Source organism: Anarrhichthys ocellatus, unplaced genomic scaffold, assembly GCF_004355925.1.
Source record: "Anarrhichthys ocellatus isolate YVR2014 unplaced genomic scaffold, GSC_Weel_1.0 scaffold73, whole genome shotgun sequence".
NCBI lineage: Eukaryota > Metazoa > Chordata > Actinopteri > Perciformes > Anarhichadidae > Anarrhichthys > Anarrhichthys ocellatus.
In genome coordinates, this window is record NW_022280103.1 from 1,699,600 (window position 1) to 1,725,071 (window position 25,472).

General features: G+C 41.9%; 1 pseudogene; it reads right to left on the reverse strand.

Annotated features, from left to right (window-relative positions):
* The window catches only part of LOC116397835 (uncharacterized), a 48,336-nt pseudogene extending 23,301 nt beyond the window's left edge, over positions 1-25,035 (reverse strand).
* Between the last annotated feature and the right edge of the window lie 437 nt (positions 25,036-25,472).

Genomic DNA, 25,472 nt, shown 5'->3' on the forward strand with positions numbered 1-25,472 from the left:
ATATCACCTTCCGATCTCTCGGGAAATATGTCTCCTCCTGCTCTCTGTGGTCATCCAAACTGTGTTTTAACACAATAGCACTTCCCACATTATTCATAGTATTCCGTTTGTGCTGTCAGACAACTGATAGAGTATGAACGTTGTTTAATGGCAGCCCATAAACATTATACACAGCAGCTCTGCAGCATATTTAGCCATGGCATTTAGAATGACCGACCACAGAGAAAGTTGGAGGCAACTAAAGGTTATCCTCTTAACGTGAAGTCTAGATGAAATAAAAAAATGCTATTTTAAGTCTTTAAGATCACATCCTCATTCATACTGTGCACAAATTTAAAATACACGTACAACTAATTCACAAATAATTTTTCCGTATTCAAAATCCAACCATCTTTTCTTTCTGTAAAACTGTGTGCTTCCATAAGCATGCATCAACCAATAATATCATGACATCCACTATATTCTAAGCCCACCCACTTTTAGGTGGTCCAATCAACTACGTGGGATTTGATTTAAATCCCTCTTGTTTCCACCGCTCAAATATTGGGTTTTCTATGGGTTAATACGTTACAGTACAGCAGCTAAAGATGCTCTAACTTCCGTTACAGCAGGAATTTAACCGGCACTGAGAAGCGGTTATAGATAATGGATGGATGGATGTGGCACACAGACCCCTCCATGGGTTTGTCTTTTGCAAAAGCTACATTTTTCCTCAAAACACAAAAACAGCAACCTGTTGTTTTAAGATAAGGCCATTTTGGTAAAGAATTATTTTGGGTGGAGAAAAAAAATGCCATTTTAGTCTTGATGTTGGGAGGGAAAATGCATTTACAAATGATTTCACTTCTGGAAAATTCTATTTTACTACTGCAAAGGCAGTCATCTTTTCATCCCTGTTCCTGTTTGTATCAAACAATGTGTTTGCAGGAACAGCAGGTTTGATTTGTTCATGGTGCGGAGGATTTAATGACACTGACATGTACAATTGTGAAATTGGGCTACTTTCTCATGAACTCCAAAACTTTGCTTGAATGAAACATGCATCCCACAATGTTCTGCCACATTTGTATTCTGATGCAGGTGTAGACTAAACATTTGTATTATTTACTTTATTTACAAGTAGGAGGCTGTCAAAGAGCACATACCTCCACCATGGCGACACAGTCCACTAAGATTGAGATCAAAATTTCTTATTAACATGTAGTGTTTGTTATACGTCCAACACAGTCAACTAACAATGGCAACAAACAAAGCATTTGTTAGTGGGTCTGGAGTGGCTTTTATTATACATGTATTCATGTTGTTCCGTCTTTCCTCTGTGTTTCATAATCAAAGTCCCATTCTGGATCAGTGGATCCATGCATGAAAAGTTCCATTTTTCTTCATGGGGGCCAGTTAAATCCTCCCACAAAGTCGGAGGATACTTTCTATAACCTTGGAAGTTGAATAAATTGACAGGAATGTGTAAATTCAGTCTTTTGCAGATTGTCAAATTAAAGTTTTCACAAAAAAGAATCGAAAAGCTAGAGCAACATGATTCGACTCTCTGGCTCAGATTCTTGTACGGTGGCAGTTCTTCTCGTCACAGCAGGGATGCGAAACAAAACCGATCCACTGGCAGTTGTCCTTGAATCCCAGTTTGGAAGCATTGCTGGTGCCCAGTCCTGCTCGCAAACACCATAATCCGTGGAAGCAAACAGTCTGCTGCTTAACATGCGCGGCACCGTTCCCCTGATCTGGCAACCGCACACGGACAACGTGAATGACCTCTAATCATAAAAACAGGCTCCCTCTGTAAGACAACGCCTTGAGACGACGCCTTATCACCTGGACTCTCGCCATCTAACAAGACCTTTTAATAGAGATTGGTTTATCTATTTATGGGGATTTATTGGAGGGAAAGATATTTCCGCCAGGCTTGATAAGAAGCCTTGAGGGAGGTGCTGCGTGTTCGTGTGCGTTCTTGTCACCCAGAGACTTAAATGTATGTGAGGGGCCTGTTTGCTTGAACGTGAAAAGCATCTTTTAGAGGCAGATTTCAAGGACGTACACACACGAGGCTCTGCAAGTGCACTCCTGAACACCCATACAAATGAGAGCTACGCATACACTCACATCTGTTGTACTATTCGTGTGAGTTTTTTATTGTAACCCTAAACCCACTTCCTTACGCTTAACGTCACCCAAAACCCTCGACAAACCCTAAACCTGATTTCAGTTCCTATTTTAAACTGTCAGTTCACTCAATTACACATTTTCTCATTTGCCTCGAGTGGTATCTCTCCATGCAGATAGTTTGAGAGTAAAAAAACCCCAAAAAAAACTGTCACTGCCCCCCATTTGGCAAGAGTGGCAGCAGGGATTTGGTATTGTGCAAGTGGTCCCCAACTGGTCCATCCTCAGGATCCAAATTTCCACTTGGACATGATCCACACACATACCAACTAAACACAAGTTTGTCTTTCCATTGTAGAAAGATCATAGAAAAGTATGAAAGCATAAAAGTATAGCTATTATAACCTGTAACCCTTTTGATTTCAAAGTATAACCATCACAACATGTAGCTTGTTTACACTTTTTATAACCATCATAATGTGAATTGTTTTATTTTATGATAGCTGTGATTTAACATATAAACTGTTTAGAGTTAGACACTTTGTTTAAAATAGTCACTTGAGCCTGACAGTGCTTCTGGTTCTAGCAGGATCAAACCAGTTACATTCTGTGTCAGCCTAAGAGAGAGGAGGACTCATGTGTGAGTGACACATGAAATGAAGGAGGTGCCAGCCTTAGATCAGCATAAAAAGCAACAGAAAAACTGAGATTGGGGCTTCTCCCCACCCCAACTAGAGAATGGGAATGTCAGAGAGCTGACAGAAGAATACCTCATTACAAAATCAGTGAAGGCTGACAGAGAGGAATGCTAGAATTAGTTATTGTAGCCACTGTAACTGTTTCATTGAATTGAAATTGTTGTATGTGAATCTTGTGTGAAAACCAGAAATAAAAACACAGCCTTACATTTAGTAAGTGACTGAAACCAAAACAGTGTTCTGGTCCTTTAAAACAATGTACCCCTCTTCCCTTGTCCGTTAATGGTGCGATAAGATGTGACGACTGAAACATGCAGAGGAGCTTAAGGTAAGTTCCCTGGGTGAAGACTTGGCAGTGTTAGTTATAAATGGTGAGAATGTTCACAATAGGCAATAGTAAAGTATAGACGATGTACATAACTATTACATACAGGGTGTTAGGGTTACATCCCATTGAGAGCGCCTAGGGCATTAGCCGTAAAAGACTTTCAAGAAGACAATTAATTCCGAAATCCTAACGATTTAGCTACGGGGTGAGATAAAAGGCCGAAGGTATTGTTCTGAGACCTCAAGGAGGAACGCATATCCTCAGCAGGTGGGACAGCCAACGGGGTAACCACCGTGTTAGGTGCAAACTACTTCCCCGCCTAGAAACGGGGCAGGAGCCGCTCACGTGACACCATCTACTCATTCTGTCAGTCACTACGCAGCCACTTCAATTATATCTCAAGAGGAAAACCAAAATGAACAGAGCTCAAGAATAGCAACAGCTGTTACAACTAATCCAGGCTTCTTCTCTTAAAGCAGAACATGTAAATAGGCTTGATGAAAAGAACAGAGCTCCAGTGCTGAAAAATAATGAAGCCAAGAATATCATGTTCAAGTTGGGCAATAGGTATATGACAATACTTTTACATGACACATATTGACGTTTTGTATTCAGTGCAAAGTGGGGGTCATGTGACTGATGGTGCTGGATAGGCTCCATGATCTGTAAAGTTACATGCTGTAGCGCTGCTACTCACGCTCTAGCAGGAAACTGTTTTAAAATAAAAGCACTCTTTCCAAACTTGAAACTTTGTGTTTTGGGTTTTTTTTTGTTTTTTTTCAAGTTGTCTCACCTGCTAGTGACCCACTAAGAATTGACCTGAGGACTAAAAGTGGACCCACAAGTTGAAAACCATTGAACAGGCACAATGAAGAAGAATTTTTATTTTGTTAAAAACAAAGTTAAAAAAAACTTAACAAAGTGCGTCTTTTTAAAATATTTCTACAACATTTTCAATGCTGATAGCTTAATATTTACCTGTGGCAGTTTGTAGGCTACTTCTTCCAAGATGGCACACGAGGGTATAATGCTGAAATGGTGAAACATAGTATCGATCATGTTTATTTTTGGCTGTGGATTGTGTAGAACAGTACATCCATTCATTTAGGAAACAAATTTTTGAATTACGTTTGAGTAAATAACGTCTCGATTGGATGATCTGGCTGGATTATTGTTTATTTAAATTGATTGCAGGGAGAGAGAACTGGGTGAGCTAGTTTAACTTTAAACAAGAGAGAGAGAGCGGCGCGCTGCGCTGACAATTCATAAGCTTCTCAACAGAAACGGTCGATTCTTTCAAGGCAACAGAGATGATCAAGTCAGGCAGGAGTTCTCAGCTCGGCCTTCCTTAGACACTATGCCATTAGACACTGACTTAATGTACCTTCTAAACCGTACACATACTCCACACAGCAGGAAGCTGAACAGTTAGAGCTAACATAGAACACTGGGCAAAAGCCTGAATAAAAACACAGGAAAACCAAATCCTTTAATTACAGCTGAGGTATTTATTTACAATTCTTACAGACACATCGACATATTTCTTTCTTTGACTTTTGGTATTCTATTCTAGATGAAATATCACACAACAACTGTAGAATCAGGACTATTACACCACCCCGATGGCCTGTTGCGATTGGTCCAGATTGACAAGATAGTAGGGTAATAAATTACTTTAATATTTTAGAAAGAGACACTTTTTGGAATGAAATTTGTTTTTAAATGTTTATTTCAATATCCATTTATTATATATATTCATTAAGGTAAACTCAGTGGTACTTCTTTGTACATTAGACATTTTTTGCCCACTTTCCAACAGAGGATTTCAAACTGAAGTTTAACCCAATTAAACTGCCATTTTAAAGGAGGAAGTAGTTTCAGTGGATAGTTATAGGTACATGGCTCTATAGTGGCTCCTAACTGCGTTAGATCAATAGTCCATTACAGGTCCATTGTGTAAAAGAATAATAGTAAGAACCGCATTCTACACATTTTCCTTTGGTCTACTATGTTGCTAATGACAAGCTAGAATGTCAGTATGTGTGTGTCCTTCACATCTCAAGAGCTGTTTGTCCGATCCACACCACACATGGTGGGTGTATCGCTGGGGACCCAAGGACGTACCCTAACCTTGTCAAAGTGTGTGTCTGCAGATAATCCAACTGAAACAAAAATTATTATTTTTTAGGAAGGAATTATTTGGAAGCATTATTGATGCGATGTCCGTCTCTGGATTCGGTTTAGAAAAGCTCCGGTTCTTATTGAGGGGTTGCCACATCCAGATAAATAAAACATATACCAGCTATCTGAGGAAATATACATCAACCAATTCATCAAACGTTAGCGAGTTAACAATGCAGATTACAGGTAATTCCAAGGTAATAAAATGACTGTTAGAATGACGATGCAATACCGTTCATCTCTATGTCAGCAGAGCTGAAAGTTCACACACTTGGGTAAGTTCTATGACGTAATTCCTTCTTTTATATGTTTCTTGGCGCCAAGCCTTATCTGGGATCGTGAGCAAGATTGAATCAATTGAGAGTGGGTTGCCCAAAAAAAACTAAATCCCACGCACAGAAAGTTGCAGCATTTCCAAAGCAGTGTGAGGAGCGAGTGGTTGACACTGTAAACTGATAATCAGCTTTATATACTGGAGAACCATGAGGCAGGACTGTGCTAAAAAATATTTAGTTTGACACTATGATGTCTTTTTAATTGTGCCTTAGAGGAAACAGATGAAACGTCCTCCCCTGCCACACAATAAAGCTGTCTATTATATTCTTTATCAAAGCTGTTAATACAGTCGCTACTGTGAAGAGCTTTGGGGTTACAGTTGTACAACGGAAATGTTTTTGTAATCTTTTCCTACATTTCATTCTGTCCGCTTTCGCCTGGACAACTTCTGCATCAGCACATTCTGCCACATGCACTCAAGGACAGCAGATAGAAAATCTTTACATCCTTTGTTCAAATGTTGAAGCTTTTATTACCTGAGGGGCTGAAATGAAAACCAATTGCATAACCGCATTTTCAAAATATCATGTAGAACAAATATTCATTTCAAACACGTACTATAATGAAAAAGGAAAGCTTAAATACCTCAGCTGCTAAAATGAGCACATTGTGTATATTTTAATTCATGGGTTAATGATTCACATTCTAAAGTGTGTCCAATGCTAATTTACTTCAACAGCACCTGAACTAAAGTGAAGTTCTTAAAATTAGACAAACTTACACCAATGAAAGCATAGAAAAGGCTCCTTATCCACTTGTGTAAATGTAAGTTTATGTAAAGGATGTGCACATTGTAATCCTCCATGCTCATGCACAACACTTATATTTACATGAAGGAACATCCTCCTCCACCCCGCGAGGACATGTTTACCGGATTAAACAGCAACGTATGGGCAACACTATCATATAAGTCACTTTTTACACACTCCAAACACAATTATAGACTACTAATATAAGCATCTAGAAAACGTGTCATAAAAGGACAAATTTGTGGCCATAAATCGCCATCATATTTAACTGCACATCGATTTTGCACCACGAAGCCAGCGGCTAGCCGGCTAATCCACACATCGTTTAGCAATAGCATCCGACACAGAACGCATAAATACCTTCAGTTTTTCTCTCCGTGAAAGCAGTACAAGGCTGTGAGTGGACAAAGGCACCAGGGCAGTGGTCTTCACCGGAAAAAATCCTTGGTTTTTGGACAGGTTTTATGAAATATTAGTACAAAAACATCGAAAATGATCCGTTTAGAGCTACTGTCATGGTCGCCAAGTGCATCCTGTTTACAGCCGAGCTGTTTCCGGTAGAAGGAGGGTCAACCCACCTCGGGCCAGCAGTCAGACCTTCGGCCAATGGAATTTTACACTCGGGGATACGCGGCACTTCTTGCAACTTTACTGGCTGAAAGTTCTGTCAATCAACACCCGCTTCGGCACCCGCCTTCCTGAGACTCTGACGCTTCGAAGGTGGCCTCATTGACTGAAATCGACCGATGATAGGCTGAGCTACAGCCCCATACACACACATCAACTGAGAAAATCCTATAGATGACAGCCAGAAACAGGCTATGAGATGACCCTTGCTCTCAAAATTATTCTAAACAGCTGTATTTGAATGTATTGAATAATATGAGTGATAACAATAAGTGAAATATATAGTTATATAGTATATAAAAGTACAATGTAAGAGCTGCAACAGCTGGTTCGAAAATGACGACCTTGCGTGACCTCTCTGTACTAAAGCCTCTTATTCTTCACTTTATCCCAGCCAACCTTTCTTCTACAACTACTGATCGGTTGTGCTATGATTTGGGAGAGTTTGAGCCAGCCAGCTGCATTATTTCAAAAACATAATATCAATAAAAGTGCTTTTTTTCAGGCGAACCTGAATATTTCCAATTTGAGCTGTGTAATATCTTTATGCACTATATTAACCAGCAACATATACACAATATTACCCACTGAACAATCTCACCAGTGTTGTGATCTGATTATAACATCAACAATTATTAAAATAGACCTTGTAGTTACAGAACTGTGGTCTCCTTAGTATGGGTATCATTTTCGAGCAGAGGGCTAAAAATAGGGCTGGAGGCTTAAGAGGTTAGGTATCTATAGGCTCAGAGGGTCATAGCACATAACGAAAAATGAAGTTAAATGAACTGATTTATTTACAAAAACACTATATTGCAAAAGAGATTAGATGTGGATGGCAGTAAAGTTAGTGGTGTCAGTGAGCAGACGGTTAGGAAGTATTGTAAGTGGGTGCTGGTGAGGAAAAACTGATGGTGGAAGCAAACAAAGCACATGGAGAGAGTGTCAGAGAGGAATCAGGCGGCAGCTTATGTACTGACTGGGAGCATTGGGCCCAGGTGATCCCAGTCAGCCCAAGTGGACGGCCCCGCCTACCAATTACTTGTACCTGCAGGAGGAGAGCAAACACAGCTTGAACAAACTCCTTTTGACAGCTGAAATATCTACCTTTCTCATTTCTGGATTTTCTGAGTCTTCAGTTGCGGTCGAAAAGTCTAAAAATGACCTAACGTCTATTCCTAACCACTTTTCCTTGATCTCTATGGAAAATGTCATGGGGTCAAGGAAAGCTGTGAAGAAGAATTCATGAGGAGTTAGGAAAAGACAACCGTGGTGTTTAAAGAATGAGACTAGACTTTCACTAAGCTACGTAAGTATGACGCGACGGTGGATGTCACTGACGGAGGTCTGCCATGGAGAAACTACAACGAAGGACTACAAAAAGAGCAACTAAAACATGACCCCATGAAATCTAAATCTCACTTGCATGAAGAAGTTATAAAGAGCTTCTTCTGTGAGAGGCTGCTTCACTCGTGGTGTGAAGGAGAGAAACCGGAGCTCCTACCTTCCTGCTGCTGTCACACAACAATCAACATGTTTCAGTAGAAACTATTCACTTGTGTGCAACATCAATGAAACTGTTCAATATCAATATTTCCTCTGTGCAATAATGTAGATTAAACGGCTCGATTATAGTTTAATCTATCGGCCGAGCTTGTTTTGATTTTTACGGATGGTTGTTATTGAGAACGAGAATTTGTTCATTGACAGTTTGCTTTATTTATGGTTCATTTTATTTAGTATTCTTTTTTTTACCCATTTGTTACATGTTTGAAGTACATAAATACATATAACATGAATTACATACAACATGGCGGCCAACCATACAGACCATACAGTCTCACTCAGTGACAAACAAAATATTGTGGACTTTCTTCCTTTACTGAGTCACTTGGATCCCACGGTTGCAAAACCTCTTAGTATGATTTTGGCATATTCCTCTCCAATAAAATCCATAACAGGGTTCCAAACAGAGAATAACCCATCTATGTCTCCTTGGAGAACATGTGTGAGCCTTTCCAGTGGGATTAATTGTAGAACATTATAGAGCCAACTTGAAACAGATGGTTTTGTATCATCTAGCCAGTGCTGTAAGATTGATAACCGTGCACAGTACCATAGAAGACTGAGAGTTCTTTTCTGTTTAATACAGGTGAGGCAGCGTCTAGGCCTAGAATGCATTGTAGAGGATGGAGCTCAATAGGACACTGTCTTATGGAGGATATTTGGTTGCCAATTTCAACCCAAAATGTATGAATTACCGGGCAGAACCACATTAAGTGCACGTCGGTGCCTACATGCTGCTTGCACCTTACGCATACTCCGGAGCAGTCCTTGTCATATTTGCTCCTGCACTATGGGGTAGTTTATGTAATTTATGTATGATCTTAAACTGAGTTTCTTGGGATTTGTAATTTCTACATATTCTTTTGCTATTTAACATGATTGCTTTCCATTGGTGATCAGTGATTGTAGTTTCAAGGTCTTGTTCCCATGATTGCCTGCAGCTGTGAGTACTTGTATTACTTAAAGAGAACAGTTTGTGGTAAATGTAGCTTATTTTTTTGTTCTTCAGCTGACAGACCTGGTGAATGATTGTCTCTATCTGCTCTGGTTCATGACCTTCATTATATTGGGCTACAGAGTTTAATAAACTACGTATTTGTAAAAATCAGAAGAAGTGAGTCTTGGGTAGCCCGTACTCTTCCTGAAGTTGATTGAAAGATTTCATAGTGCCACATTTATAGAGATCATTTATCACCTTAATTCCATATGTGTTCCATTCTTTAATAAAACCAGGATCCATGCAAGAAGGAGTAAAATCGGGGTTATTAATAATCGATGCATAACAAGAGTATCTTATATTGATGGAGAATGCCTTCTTTACCTTTATCCATGTGCTTAGGATGTTACTTAAAATAAAGTTGTCCCTGATGCTTGATGCTTGTTTAACATTATTTAAGAATGGTATGCTTGACAATGACAACGTGTTACATCCTTGCAATTCAAAGTCTAACCATATTGATTTGGGGTCTTGTGCCACCCATTCTGATGCATTTTTCAATTGTATAGACCAATAATAGTATTGAATGTTTGGTACTGCTAGACCCCCATTTACCACTGGCAGTTGAAGTTTCTCCAGTCTCATTTTAGGATGTCTATTTTTCCAGATAAACTTAGATATAATCCTATGCAGATCTTTAAAAAAAGCTACTTGGGATGTCATTAGGTATCATTTGCAAGGGATATAAAATTCTTGGGAGTATATTCATTTTAATAAACAGCCAAGAAATTGGAAGTGGCATCCATCTTAGTAAATCCAATTTAACCATAGGAGACAGATTCATCTTCACCGGATCTTCCAGTTGGTAGGAAATCTGGATTCCCAGATATTTAAAGCCATTGTAAGACACATTAAATGGAGATATTATACCATTTCACTTTTTTTATTATCTGCTTAAGATGCAGAAAGTGTTCTAATGTAACAGCATTCCTTTTTCCTTTAGTTATTAGAGGGCAGAACAAACACCTCAGCGACCATGTATGTTAGTGCACATCCTGCAGGGCTAATAACTCAAGCTGGACCAGATTTGCCATTTGGCACAAATTAAATTCAGTGTCTCCTTGTTTCCTCTGACACGCTGTGACAGCTTAAATCGCCTGCACTCTTCATTTACACGCTCTAATTGATATAATTCTCAATCGAGCATGCTTAAACGCATTCACTTATTAATTTGATAACACCCAATGTTAGATGCGAGTACTCTAAGCATGTTTAGAAAATAGCATAAGTGACAGAAATATCAATAATGTGTGGTCATCCCTTTTTCCTGAATCAGTTTGTTTGCCTGTTTGATTCATTATATCAGTCTTTTTAGTCTATTTAGTGGACAATTGTGATTGTTGTAATTATTATCAGCTCTCCTTTTATACCAAGCATTGCCACATCTACTTATGCACAAGATGAAATAGATGATATCGTTGAGAGGTTCATGTGTAGTGATATAAAGAGAGTTTGAAGAGCTTTCACAGAAGCATGGCAGCAGTGGAACTTTCAGGCCATCATGTTGAGATGGATGACCATGACAGAAGCTCATCAGGAAGCTGCTCTGAGGTCAGCAGTTACCTGAAAACAACTGCAGGCCTGGGTGGCAGCGAGTTGGACACGACATGCATGCAATAACTGTTTAAGTATTGTTCCCAGCACTGGCTTTGAAGTCCCTCTACACCTCTTTAAGTGTCAACTCCACATATTGTACTGAAACTCAGCAGAAGTTCAATCAGGAAGACTATCTGTATTCTCTCTCTCTCTCTCTCTCTGACTTCAGGTGCTGAGAAATAAAGTGAGTCAATCCCCATAGACGTCTGTGTTAAAATGTTTAGACTGAATATTATTTAAAAAAAACCAACTAATGAAGTTGTGAAAATCGGGTTGAGTTGCACTTATATTTATGAAACAACAGGGAGACTCCATAGGACAAATCAAGTAAAATGTATTACTACTTTCAGCCGTGACAAATGCATTGCAGACCAAATCCACTTTTCACAATAAAATCCCTAGATATTTAATATTCGCAGGTGAGTATTTTGCGTTTTTGTGTACTTTTTTTTCTCATACTCCCGCTGTGTAAAGTCCTTTTACCTTAAAAGTTATGCAAAATGAAGGGAGTGACCTATTTGAGTGACAGATGGTTCTCGTACCAGGTTGCTGATTTACGGAAACAGGTGGGGCGCCAAATGCAGGACATGGACAGTCTGGTTAGTTTTGTTGTAGAGGAGGATCTGGACGAGGGGTGTTTGGCAGGGAATGGAATCTGGTGGAAGAATGGAGACGGCGATTGGTATGAACATGGAAAGGGGTAGAAGCGTGGCGAGCAGGGTTAGAAACTGTGGTTGTCCTGACGTGTATCTATCACAGAAGTTGAGAAAATAATCTGTGAAGGAGTGGTTGACTGGCCGAGGTGGATATTCTGAAGACTGATGAAGTGATAAGAAGCAGGCGTGCATACTGGGAGCGATGATTAATTCATTGCAGACTGGTGAGTATGACGAGCAGGGCCGGGGATCCAGAAGAGCCAGGAAAACCATGCCAGCACAGACACAAACACACAGAGGGAAAGACTGGGGAGCACTGGGAAAACCTGCAGGCTGCCTTGGTAGTTGACCAACCTGGTCAAGTAGCCTTCTAGCTACTCAGCAGTGTTGCCAGGTGGGTTCAAACACATCGTTATTGGCCAGAAAATAATATGAAAATTGTAAAAGATTGGAACAATTTCTGCCCTATATCAAACCAGGCAAAACCAATGAACAGCAGTTACCATGTTTGGAGTGCGGAGGAGTGACCTAGAGACGCCATAGCAGCGGTGACCTGTCAATCACAGTAAGCCTACCCTGCTTTATGGTCTATTTAACTCTACATGAACCATAATCTACTAAATGAACATCACGCTGTATTGAAGAAGACTTGAAACTAGAGATTGAGACCATAAACTCATGTTTACAATGTTTATTGAGGTAATACATCAAGAGAGAAGTAGATTCATTTTATCATAGACTTCTATACAACCAGAGGAGTCGCCCCCTGATGGACATTAGAGAGAATGCAGGTTTAAGACTCATCCGCATTGGCTTCACTAGACATATTACCCAGGCGGAGGTTGCCGCCTGGGTAATATGTCTGTTGATATTGTCCAATGACAATTCTCTATTCGATCATGTGACGAGAAGGTAGCTATGTTTGGGCGCAAAATCTTTCAAAATTGACAAACTGAGCTCATCTGCAAGCATGACGATACAACGGTGTGTGTGTGTGTGCTTCATAACTAGTAACTAGCTTTGTTACTTTGTCTAAACGGCAAATTATTATAATCATAGTAATAATACGCATCGCAGTATTACGGTCTGATGCTGGCAATGGTGTGATGACAGACAGCACTTATCAGATAGGCTGCAGCACACCAGTGTGGCACAGTCCCACCTCGATGATGGTGATAACGTAAGTCAAATTTACATGAGAGAAAGCATAATGTCAAGGATTTCATCTCGGGCCTGGCGGTAATAACAACGATTTGAAATGTTGAAAGAGTGTGTCGACTTCGGGCCCCAATTCTTCAACAGCCTGGAGCTCTTCTGGCTCCATATTCCAGCATGTGTGACAGCTTTGGATCATCAATTTCCTCTCACTTTGAAATGCTTTCATAAATAATTTAGCTGAGAGAAAATGATGAATAACTTTAGGCTTTTTCAGCCACTTGTCTTTCGGGTAAGTATCTTAGATGTTTTACTTGCCAAACATCCATAAAACATTTTTGGGGTTCTAAATGTAACTCTTTTATTTTGTTATTGTCATATATAGTGGTAAAGTGATAAAACACACAATTAAAATGATTTTGAAATACATTATTATATTTTTATTTAAATATTTGCTTTGTTTAAACATAATTTGGGGCATTAGTAGTTTTCATGATGTATTCTAAGCTGCTTAGAGCTAGCTAGGAAGTTAAACATCTTCAAATAACTGCGTTTATTAAGGTTTCTGCCAAAAAAATACATTATACAAGATTACATTTGAACACATCATGATAACGTTGCAGTTTACCTTCGCCAAATACAAATTTTTACTGTTCGTAGCTTGAACGCACCACAATGTTTCCCACCTCCTCCGCTGCATTTCGTAGTAACTCGTCTTCTGCAGCAGCTTCCCTCCAGCCAAAGCATCTGCAGTCTGCTCTGCAAAGTCAGTCCTTTGAACTCCATCATGGTGATGTCCCTCCTCCAGCAGCCACAGCAGACAATAAACAGCCCCCCCCTCCGTAACACTTTCCAATTAAATCTCTTCCATTTGTCGACTTGGAGATGCCACCTTTAAGTGAATTATGGTGGAAAATGGAGACGGATAAGAGGGGAGGGTTACGGAGGGGAGAGGAAGCTTCTCTGTGCCATGTGTGAACTTAAGATAATGTATCCTCTCAGCTCTGAAAGGAGAAAAATTGATAGATGGATAGAGGGAAAAACAACGGAGGAGATAGACAGAGAGAGAGAGAGAGAGGAGAAAGGGCGGGAGAGTGATGCATGATCCTCGATCTCTCAAGGCTCTGTGATAAAAGGCTGCTGTGTGGTGTTCTCAGTCTCTGTCACATTAAAAGTAAATAAGACTAATAGCACGATGCCGCTCACTCCGCGGGGCTAGACTGCCCCAAAGTCAAATGTGTGTGTGTGTGAGTGTGTTTATTTCACCTGACACGAACAGTGTCTGGTTATATTGTCGCACAACGCCTCCTGCCCAAACTGCCTCGTTATGCATTCATGTGCTGGCAGGATTATGACCCACTCGAAACGTCCTCCCCAGGACGGACACTGAAGTCTGGGACATTTAGGATTTTAGGGGGAATTGGCCAAACTGTGACGCAGTTCAATCAGCTTGGACTGTTGATGGTGGAAACTTTTCAAATTAGGTTTTATCAAAAGTCCTCAGCATCACTCTGAGGAAGAAGAAGAAATGCATTTTTTGATGTTATGTCAATGTTCTTCGAACGAGAAACTCCTTGTGGTTGTGTGAATAAGTACAGTTCCTCATCAGAGACAGAAGTAGCACGACATTGTTAAAATCCCTGATGCTGCATCATATCTGCTCATCCACATCTCCTCTAAAATAGGTGGTGTTTGAAGCTCGGTGTCATGCTGACTGCTCGCGACCTGCATGCTGACCATTAAGTGTGAGATTGGGCCAATCTCACACTTAATGCGTTGACACAGTTAACACGGTTCATTAAAGCTGACCTATTGGTTCCATCTCCTCCTGTAATGACTGAAACATCTCTTTTTGGGAGCAGTGTCCTGTGGCAGAGAGAGGTCATATTAAAGTGGACGGTGCAGCATGACTAATACAGAGCACGTTCTCCAGGTCGCTGTTCACACAAAGATCTGCAGCGTTAAAGCCACTGCCCTGAACTTTCAGTTTGTTGATTTCAGCCCTGTAGACAAAAGCAGTAGGGTTTCCGAGCACTAGAGTCACTGAGCTATTAGTGCATTTTACAACTTTTAGGACCGAATGATCGAATTTGCACCAGCCATGACTGCTACCTGCTGTGCATTTTTGTCCGAAAGAGAACGATTTCTTCAACAGCAACTGGTTGAAGGAACTCTGTGACTCCAACGTAACTATCCTCAGTCCATCCAGCCAATGCACCATCAGTATAACGCTAGTGGCAACAGTGCAAGGGAGGCTCTGACCAGATATATGGCCACCCTCTTCCCCCTTCGCACAGTGCCTCTTTATTAACAGCTAATCAAGGTGAAAACACTACTCAAAACATAAAGGCACATGTTTAAAGCTGCTACAAGGAACTTGTATTGTGTGTTGATTTTGGTGGTCCCTGTGGACTAAAGTGCTAGTGTTTCTGAGCACCAGACTTCCTTTAGAAAATCTCTAATTGCCCAGGCTCAATTCTGGTTCTTCGATTCCTCCCTTCCCTCCAGCGGGCCCACCAATGACGACCTGGGCTTCCAGCAGTGCAGTGTCGTGTTGGCTCCCAGCAGAGACACTGACGCCCGGCACAGAGTTTCAACTAGGGGTCGAAGGTGGCAGCAGAGCCGGATCAGAGTCTGTCCGCGGTGGGCTGGTTGTATCCTTAGGCCCCTCTGGAATCTGACCTGAAGGAGTTTCTGGTAAACGTGTGTTCGTGAATCCTTTCACAAGGAATCAGACCAGATGACAAACATTAAAAATAGCTAAACACAAATAACCAATATTCTCTTTGATGGTCTTGTTTATGTGGGTCATATAGAGGCATCAGTATTAAATTGAGACTGTTAATAAACAGTGAAAAGTTCCTTGTTGTAACTTTGAGATTTGAGTTTATAATTGCTTTGCAAAGATTTACTTTAAATACTCAAGAAAATGGATTGCAACATTTCTTTGTTGGAAGTCACAGTGAATGGTCAGGTTGGTAGGATAACAGGATGTTCTGTTCATTTGCCAAATGGAGTCACTAAATAAGCAAGTTTGCAGGCTAATTTTAAACCAAGAAAGCAATAGCCGGTGGGTTCCGAGTTTGCATTTCAGCCTGCTCTCCACACAGACCTGTTTACCTGCATTCAACCAAAGCCTGACCATGGGAGCCTGTAGTAATGGCCCTTCGGTCCCCCTTATTTATGTCCCTGGCCCCTTATCATTGTTGCTAATCCCTTTCCCACTGCAAATATTGCCCTAATATTGCAACCCGGTAAAAAGACTATTAAATCATTCCCATGCGTGTCTAGACCGGAGGGTGACAGACGTACCAGCATGTCCGTAGATACGCTCTCATAGCCAGCTGTCTGCACGGCTCCCTCTCAGCTGTGTCTCACGTAACCCCAACCTGAACTGAAGCGTTTATTTAAGCTTCAAGTCTATTTTTTGAAAATATGTGCATAAACACAAGATTGATGCCCCAATAAAAAGGCTCTGAGTAACACATTTCTGCATAATTTGCCACTGGCGGAGCAGAGTGAGCTGCAGTGATGGGCAGGTCAGGGTTTTTTAAAAACTTGCACCCACCCGGACATCGGTGCTCCCCAACGGGCTGAAGATAAAGGCTAAATAAACCTATTCTACTTCCAAAGTGTGTGAAGTAACGGCGTGTACAGATTGCAGATCAGATGTGGTGAAGGATATCCATATATAACCACTCTGTCATGATAACTTTTCATAACTATTCAAATAAATACATATCCCCCATTCTGTGTTGGACACATTTCAGACCTCATTTTCAGTTATGCAAAAAGATTTAGTTATTCAGATTGACAGCACTGTGATTCCTCCTTTATAAAGTTGAGTTGTTTGAACCTGGGCCCCTTCCTTGAACTTCACTTCCTGACTGAGGCCCAGCTGAGTGGCTGTGTAATCATCCCGCGACATATGCGACATAAATGATGCAGCTAATTGGACTCATGGGACTCAAGCAAGTGGGCTGATTTGGAAGGTGGGTTAGAAGGAGTTGCTGGTATAGTTTATTTTTTCTTTCATTCTTTCCTTTTCCTTGTCAATGGCAGTGGAGTCCTTTGTTAACGACTTGAACGCTGAAGTTTTGTCAAATTTAATTAAGAAGGGTTTTGACAGTGGCAGTTTGCTGACTGCAGGAGGATAACGCCTTAGTTTAGCAATATTGTTCTTGCATTTGTTCTTTTTTGTTTGAAACTTTGGTTGCCTGTGCAGATATACTGTAAAATGTCAACACCAGCGCACTTTGAAAACTCAAATAAATGTGTGATGCTGAAAAGTCCACCATCACTGTCAGATAATTAAGGACTTTTCATCTAACTAGAGCAGGGAACCTCTTTATGTCGGTCTGTGTGTGTTTGTGTGTTCTTGCATATGCATATGTTCTTGCAAACTGCTCATCTGATCTACCTCACGCTTGGTGGGTGTATTGCTGGGGACCAAACGGGTGTGCTTTGTTGATTTGGTGCACTTCGGACACGCGGAACATTCAGTATAAATAGACTTGGAATAAACAGTGTGACAGTGAGTAAGCCGGGACTTGGTTGTGTTTTTCTCCCGTGAGTAAGACTGTATTTCCCCGGTGTCAGTCTTAACTTATCACACTTGCCAATGTTAATGCCAGATAAATACCCCTGCTAATTAAGTCATTGCTCTACTTTATAACCGCGCTGGTTATGGCAAAGCAAGCGAGGAATTTGCTAATTTAGAAATGTCCTCCTGTATTTCCCCCTTTCTCTCACTGGGAATAAGTGGTTTATTTTCTGAAATAAAATTATTACCTATTAATAGTAAAAAATATTAAAACCTTACATTAAAAGTCCTGCATTCTTACTTTACTTCACGTGAAGAAAAAGAGGCATTGTCAGCCCAATGCACTGAAAGAGCTTTTAATTCTAATTTGATGCTGGATAGTTTAATTAATTATTAGACATTGTATTTTAATTGTTGTACTTTGTGAGTAAAATCTAAATCTAACCATTAAGATCTCTTAATCAGGTTCATGTAGTACTACAATGTTTCCCTAGAAGTACTCAGTAAGTAGTAGGCTACAGCTGAGTTTCATATTTTTTAAGTGCTGTGGGCCTTTTGTAAGTTACATAACACAAGTCAATATTTTTAATATTTAGATAATAAATGAATCTATATCTGTTTGGGGCCCTTTATACTTAGTCCTGAAGGCCAAACTTGCCCACGTTGCCAACAGTAAAGTCTGCCCCTGGTATGTTTTTCCAATGAACCAGACTGCAGGTCTATTTCACCAGTGTTTCTGACCACGAGTAACCACAACTTGGGTGCATGATGTAACTATGTCATGGCAGGTGTTTCACTGAGAACCCAAAGAAGTGCAGTATTGAGTGTGAAGTAGTTTGTGTGAGAAGTTCTGCAAGACTGCAAGCAGCAACACCACAGGTCAAGCATTCAGCCCGTTCTGTTTTCAACGGCCTCTGCACTGGTGGTTCAAGTTGGGGAAACGTGTGATGTGAGCATGAATAATGTCACTCAGTTCATGCGGAAGGAAGGCAGGAGGGTGCCTGCATTGTCCACACACACCTCTCTGAGTTGCCTTATGCATGTCTTAGCTCTGTGCTGATATACTGTCATACAGTGTTTAGTCAAGGTGCTCCCGTAAAGAAGTCTCTTCCTATACTTGTACGTTTTTTTATTGCTTTTGCTATTGTGAAACACTGAAGCCAAGTATTGTACAGATTCAAACACCACCATTCTTTGTCCGTTTGTGAATTGCCATTCATGAGCAGAGCACCTCTCTGGCTGCATGGGGAGAAAAGTGTGTCAGCAGCATGTGGCAACTGTTTTCTACATTTGGAGTCAGACATCCTAGACAAGCACATTTTCCCACACAGCTCATCCGTACAACGTTTGTTATTCTGTCGGGATATATGGCACTCTGTGTTTCTTGACGTCCAAGCTGACAATTCAATTTTGGGCAAATGTCATGTGTTTGAAGCTGGAATTTAAATGGTGTAGAAGTCATGTCATTCGCACACAAAGTGGTAACGTGTGCAGATCATATTTAGATTTGCATGCTAAATAAGGCTGAGCTGACTTTATTCTGGAGCTCCTGGAGGTTGTTACAAATATGTTTGAGCTCCTAAAGTTGAGAAACTGGTAGGAATTTAAAAATGGCACATAGCTGACACATTCCTTAGACTTGAGGTCCAAACTGACGGCGTCGTCACAGAAGCGTGGCGCACACCTTGCGGTTCCCTCAGGTAAACCCTTTTAGAACTTATGCTGTAGTTTGCACTGCTAGCACTGTCAGCACCGTTAGCTGCGAGCCGTTGGCTCATGTTGAGAGCTGTGCGGTGGCAATAACAATGCTCCGAATATCGTATTGAGCCCTTTTAAATCCCTTCTATTTGAATTGTAAGAGGATTAGCATTGAAGGTGACCAGTATAGTGGAAGATCTGATCTTGGGCATTCTCAATGCTTTAAGTTTAATGTATTCATGTAATGTCCTATGCTAATTCAGGCCCATAGGAAGTTGTTCAGACTAAGCTTTGCACATAGGAATGTCCTGCTTATGTTCACATTCAGATGACATAACACATGGATAAACCCGGAACTTTAACCTCAGGCAGAGTTTTATTCAGCTCTCAACGCTGGTTTTCATACTAATAGTCAACTCAACAATTCCCACGGCACTAATCTGATGTGAATGTGTCTGTGTTCATACATATATCTGAGGCATAGTCTTCGTATGTGTGTGTGTGTGAGAAGCTGGCACTAACGAGTTCCCTCCTGAGCAGCATGTTTTATTTAACAAACAGACCACAGTTCTGTCGACACCAACAGCCATAAACTACCACCGAGCAAAAGCTGCAAGGCTCAGCCAGAGCTACATTAGACGTAACTGCCACCACACAGATGTAAAGCGGAGAGCTGATTTACTGAAGCTTTGTTTGCAATACAGCATCCGTTCTACTGGCAGCTCACTTCCACCTGTATGGATTGGTGTTAACACATTACCGTGAAGGTGCTTGTACGAATAGACCAAATAAGGGCAAAATGGAATATCATTTTGGTGCTGCTGCACTGTCCATCTTCAGTAGCAGTGCAGTGTTGTTCCATTGGGACTGGTCCAGAGACATGGATACTGAAACCAGGCCTGTAGCTCAGCTCCTCTTCTTCTACTAACAGGAAGAGGTGAGCTGATGTCTTTGTTTGTCTTTTACCCAGTAATTATCATTGCATATCTAAATATGACAAAAAAATACCAAAGCAAATGATAAATAAAACCCGAATTGAATGGTTGTATCTCTTGAGTTTCATCTTGTTTATTTATAGTTTATATAGAATAACTATATCATTTTGTAATCACCACTGACCATTTTACTAAAACAAAAAAAATTAAAAAGGGAAAACCATTAAAGCGTTGGGTTTGTTTGAGAGACAAATAATTGTGGGTTTCTCTTCGAATTCAAAAGTTGTACCAATTTACTCATTTACTCGCTAGCAGCTGACTCTGTACTCTGGGACAGAGGGACTGTGTACCGACAACGAATCACAGCTTCGCATTTCCATCTTTCTCCAGAATTGACAGCCAATTGCCATGGCCCTTTTCCAAAATTCTCCATCTTTCCCAACCAATCTGCATCAAGCTTTTCCATCTTTGCCAGAGCACCCGATCGCAACACAATAGGATGGTCTGTTCTCTCTATGAGCCCCACCCCCCACACCACAGGACCCAGTGCAACTGCACTGCTACCTTATGAACCATCCCAACCCCTTAGGTTGTTTGGGACTGGTCTACTTTCTGTTCCCAGAGACAGAACTAGACATGGAGAATCAGCGTTCAGTTTTTCTGCTCCACATATCTGGAACAAAGTCCCAGAAAGCTGCAGGTCTGCTGAGACCCTCAGCTCCTTTAAATCAAGATTGAAGACTTTTCTGTTTGCTGCTGCCTTTAATTGAACCAGATTCAAGGATATTAATCAATTTCCTGCATTTTACTACTGTATTTTATTTCTTACACTGCTTTTTAGTGTTGTAATGACTGTTTTTAATGTTTCAATGAATGTTTTGATGCTTTTAATGGTTTTATGTGAAGCACTTTGAATTGCCTTGTTGTTGAAATGTGCGATACAAATAAACTTGCCTTGCACTGTCTATATTAATGACCCTGGACAAACAAAAATAATGCAGCACAGAAAAGCATCAACAATATTTTTTCCTAAAAGAAAACTTTGCCTAAGATGTAGATTATCTTCTCATATTTCCACACATCCCAGGTATTCTCTGTGATGAGCTGTTCTACGGGGCAGGAAATGTTAAAGGTCTGGTGGTGATGTCAGCTGATGACTGGACCGCAGAAGAGGACTTAAGGACAGTTACTCTGTTGCTTAAAAGAAAACCAGAAGACCAGAGCTTCAACGTGGCTGATAGGAGTGATGATTTCCTCTTGATCTATAACTAAACTCCTCGTAGAGCTGGCTAGTGTTTACTGTACTGTTCAATGTAGGCTTACTTTAGTATGCTGTTTGTAGTGTACAGTTTCTTTCTGAATGCATGCTGCTGTGCCTGTTTTGCTCGTTAGAGATCACACAGGGTAAACACTCCAGCAACTAGCAGTGTATCAGCTGTTTGTGCAAAGTTGATTTAACAAATTAAACCAAGTTAAGCAAAAAGGGTAACTTCAGTGATTAAAGTACGGGGTGTTGATATCAGTAAAGTCAGTGTATGCTAGAACTGAGTGAAAAACATTGGTGTGGAAAAGGTCCAGTAGCAAAACAAAGCATAACTTAATCAAATAAGAGAGGAGCAAAACTGCAGCAGAGTGGAGGGTCAACCAGGGGAGAGAAAACAGCAGCATCCAGTCTTAAATAACTAGGTGCCGTAACGATCAGAAAGACCTTTCCACTAAGATACATTTTAATAGCCTAATTATTAGCTAAGCCCGCCCTCTGCTACTACTCAGTCAAGCTGTCAGAGTTACCACGGAGCCCTATCATCGAGTGGAAAAATGTAAAAGCAATTTCGATGAGAAGCAAACGGAAGCTAAAGTCTACAGATCACAATGTAAAAGAGAACCATCACGTCACCTATCGAGACAGTAGACAATGAAATGAAGGAACAACACTTCCTGTAAAGCCGGGTAGATCTTTATTCACTGTTGCAATCACAAAAAGCATGTGTAGACATTCAGTGTACCTTCAATACTTTGTGTAGCATAGAAGAGCTTACACTAGTACGATGTGCTAATGTACTCTGCTAATGTTAGCTCCACAGGTTTAGAGATGTACCTCCTTCCAACCTCTCCGGATAACGAGTATCACTATTACACCATGTATAACCATGACTAGCTCCAAATCCACTAAACCAGCCTGAAAATGAAGACAATTTGAAACAATTGTATAAGAGTCTATTGAGCAAAGCCTGATAGTTGTTGGACCCTGGTTGGATCCCAGGTAGAAAGCGGACTCAGCTGTATTGCGGCTGAGTGTCGGCTGACTCGGCTGTGTTCCGGCTCGATGCGGCAAAATGTGAGCCAGCTTTGGCCCATTTCATTTTTGCCAAATCTGGCCCAGATTTAGCTGTTACAGACACGGCCTATTCTGGCTGAGACTTGGCAGCTGGGTTTATCGGCAGCCAGCACTGAAACAGGTTCTGGCCCATTGATGGCTGCCAAATCTGGGCCGAATCTGGCATTATAGAAATGGGCCTTAACTGGCTGAGACATGAAGCCGGGTTAATCGACAGCCAGCACTGAAACAGGTTCCGGCCCGTTGATGGCTGCCAAATCTGGGCCCAAACTGGCATTATAGAAATGGGCGTTAACTGGCTAATTGATAAAATATTGTAATGTAGCCAAACAATGATCATATTGTAGAAGCGCAGGGATTAACCGAGTCGACAATTGTCTCTTTTTGGCTGCTCACCTCTGTTGTCGTTTATTTCAACTCTCACAAACATTCCATCCCGAACACTGCCATCACCTCCTTTAAACCCAACATGACGTCATGGTCCCATGGTTATGCCACTCCCCTAGTGAATTATGAATTATGTCCTCAAGTGTTTTCAAAGAGTCCACTACATATGCCCCCCCAGAATTCAGGTCTGTGACCTTGGGGATGACCTCCCCAGGGACCTGCAGCGGCTGGACCATAAACCAACTTGGTGGATGAAGTTTGAAGGTCCTCATTGGGGGCTGTCCTGAGCCCCAATACGACCCACGGGAGCCTGTCTACCCAGCCACCGTCCTTGAGGCTGGCCCGGAGAGCAGCTTTCATTGAGCGATGGAACCGCTCACACAACCCATTAGCCTGTGGGTGATCGGCAGTAGTCCGGTGGAGCTTCAGCCCTAGGCTTTCTGCCACTGCGTTTCAGAGCTCCGACTAAACTGTGGGCCTCGGTCCGAGGAAACATCAGCTGGGGCACCAAACCTGGCGAGCCAAGTCACAATGAACGCCCGAGCCACCTCATCCGATGTCGTTGATGACAGTGGGACGACCTCCGGCCAACGAGTGGTTCGGTCTGCCATGGTGAGGATGTGTGAAACGGGACGGAGGAAAAGGTCCAACCAGGTCCACATTAACATGATCAAAACCTCCTTTCTGGAACCGAGAACTGTGCCAATGGGGCCTTTATGTGGCGGTGCACCTTGGAGCGTTGGCACACCACGCAAGTCCCGACCCACTTTCGCACATCCTTCTTAAGCCCGTGCCAGACAAACTTAGCTGCCACCAACCTCTGAGACGCCCTCTTGCCGAGGTGTGACAGACCATGAATAGCGTCAAAAACCTGCCGTCTCCATCTGATGGGAATGACCGGCCGTGGCTGACCTGTGGAGACGTCGCACAGGAACGTGGTGACTGTTTCACCTAAAGAAACCTCCAACTGCATTCCCATTGTTGCCGTCCTCAATGCCTGAACGTCTGGGTCTGAAACTTGATCCTCAGCAATCCTTGCATAATCCAGTCCCAAGTGAACAGGCACAATGATGGCTCTGGACAAACAGTCTGCGTCCAGGTTTTGCTTGCCCACCATGTCTGTGGTAAATTCCGAGATGAAGGAGAGCAGGCGCTGCCTGCGTGCAGACCATGGTTCGGCCCTCGTACTCATAGCGAATGTCAATGGCTTGTGAATTTAGGACGCAACTGTCGATTGAAAAAAGCGAGTGGCTGCCATGCCCCTTTCACCCACTGCTCGTACACTGCGCCAACCGCGTAGTCTGAAGTATCCGTGGTGATGGCGATCGGAGCCTTGGGTGATGGATGTGCCAGCATTGTTGCATTTGCCAGAGCTGTCTTGGCATCCACAAATGCTTGGTTCCTCTCCTCGGTCCAGTCAACAGCCTGTTTAACAGCCTTGCCTTTCAGGGCTTCGAAAAGGGGCCGCATAAACCGCGCTGCCCGGGGGATAAAGCGATGATAAAAGTTCACCATGCCTAAAAACTCCTGCAGGGCCCTCACCGTGAGCGGGCGTTGAAAGTTGGTCACCGCGTCCACCTTCGACGGAAGGGGGACCGCCCCGTCCTTATGATGCGGTGTCCAAGAAAGTCGATGGTGGTCAACCTAAACTGGCACTTAGCCGGGTTGACGATCAACCCATGCTGGTTGAGTCGATCAAACAGAGTCCGGAGGTGAGACATATCCTGACAACCAGGATGTCGTCCAGGTAGACAAACAAGAAAAGCAGGTCCCTAAGCACAGTGCCCATAAGGTGCTGGAAAGTCTGCGCTGCATTTTTGAGGCCAAACGGCATCCTCTAAAACTCAAACAGGCCGAAAGGAGAGATCAGCGCTGTCTTGGGAATGTCCAGAGGGTGAACGGGCACTTGATGGTAACCCCAGACAAGGTCCACCTTAGAAAACATCACGCTACCTGACAGGAGGGCAGAAAAGTCCTGAATGTGCGAAACTGGATAGCGGTCCGGGATTGTTGCCTCGTTGAGCCGACGATATCACCGCACGGGTGCCACCCGCCACCAGGCTTTGGTGAAATGTGCAGGGGTGAAGCCCACGGGCTGTTGGAGCGGTGAATGATGCCCAGGCGCTCCATGTTGTAAAACTTCTATTGTTTCTGTTTTTATCATGTAAAGTGTCTTTGGGTACCTTTTGAAAGTACTATACAAATGAAAAGTATTATTATTATTGAAATTAGTAATAGAAACATGGGGGACTACATTTAATGAATTTACTGTTAATCAGACCACAAAATTAGCTAGCTAGCTAGCACACCCTTTTGTCCCTCAGCCTCACTCCCAACCGCTAGATGAAACTATACAGTATATCTGCTCTACAGGACTGTTTGGAATACAGACTGGAACATGTTCAGGGATGGTGCCATCCAGCAGAACAACAATAATCTGAATTAATATACATCACACATCTGCTGTGTCAAGGGCACTTTTGTGTCATTTCTGTATCCTTTTAACACACACATATGTAGTATGACAATGGATCAGCCCACACATGAGTGTGTTGTTGAGCGTGGCA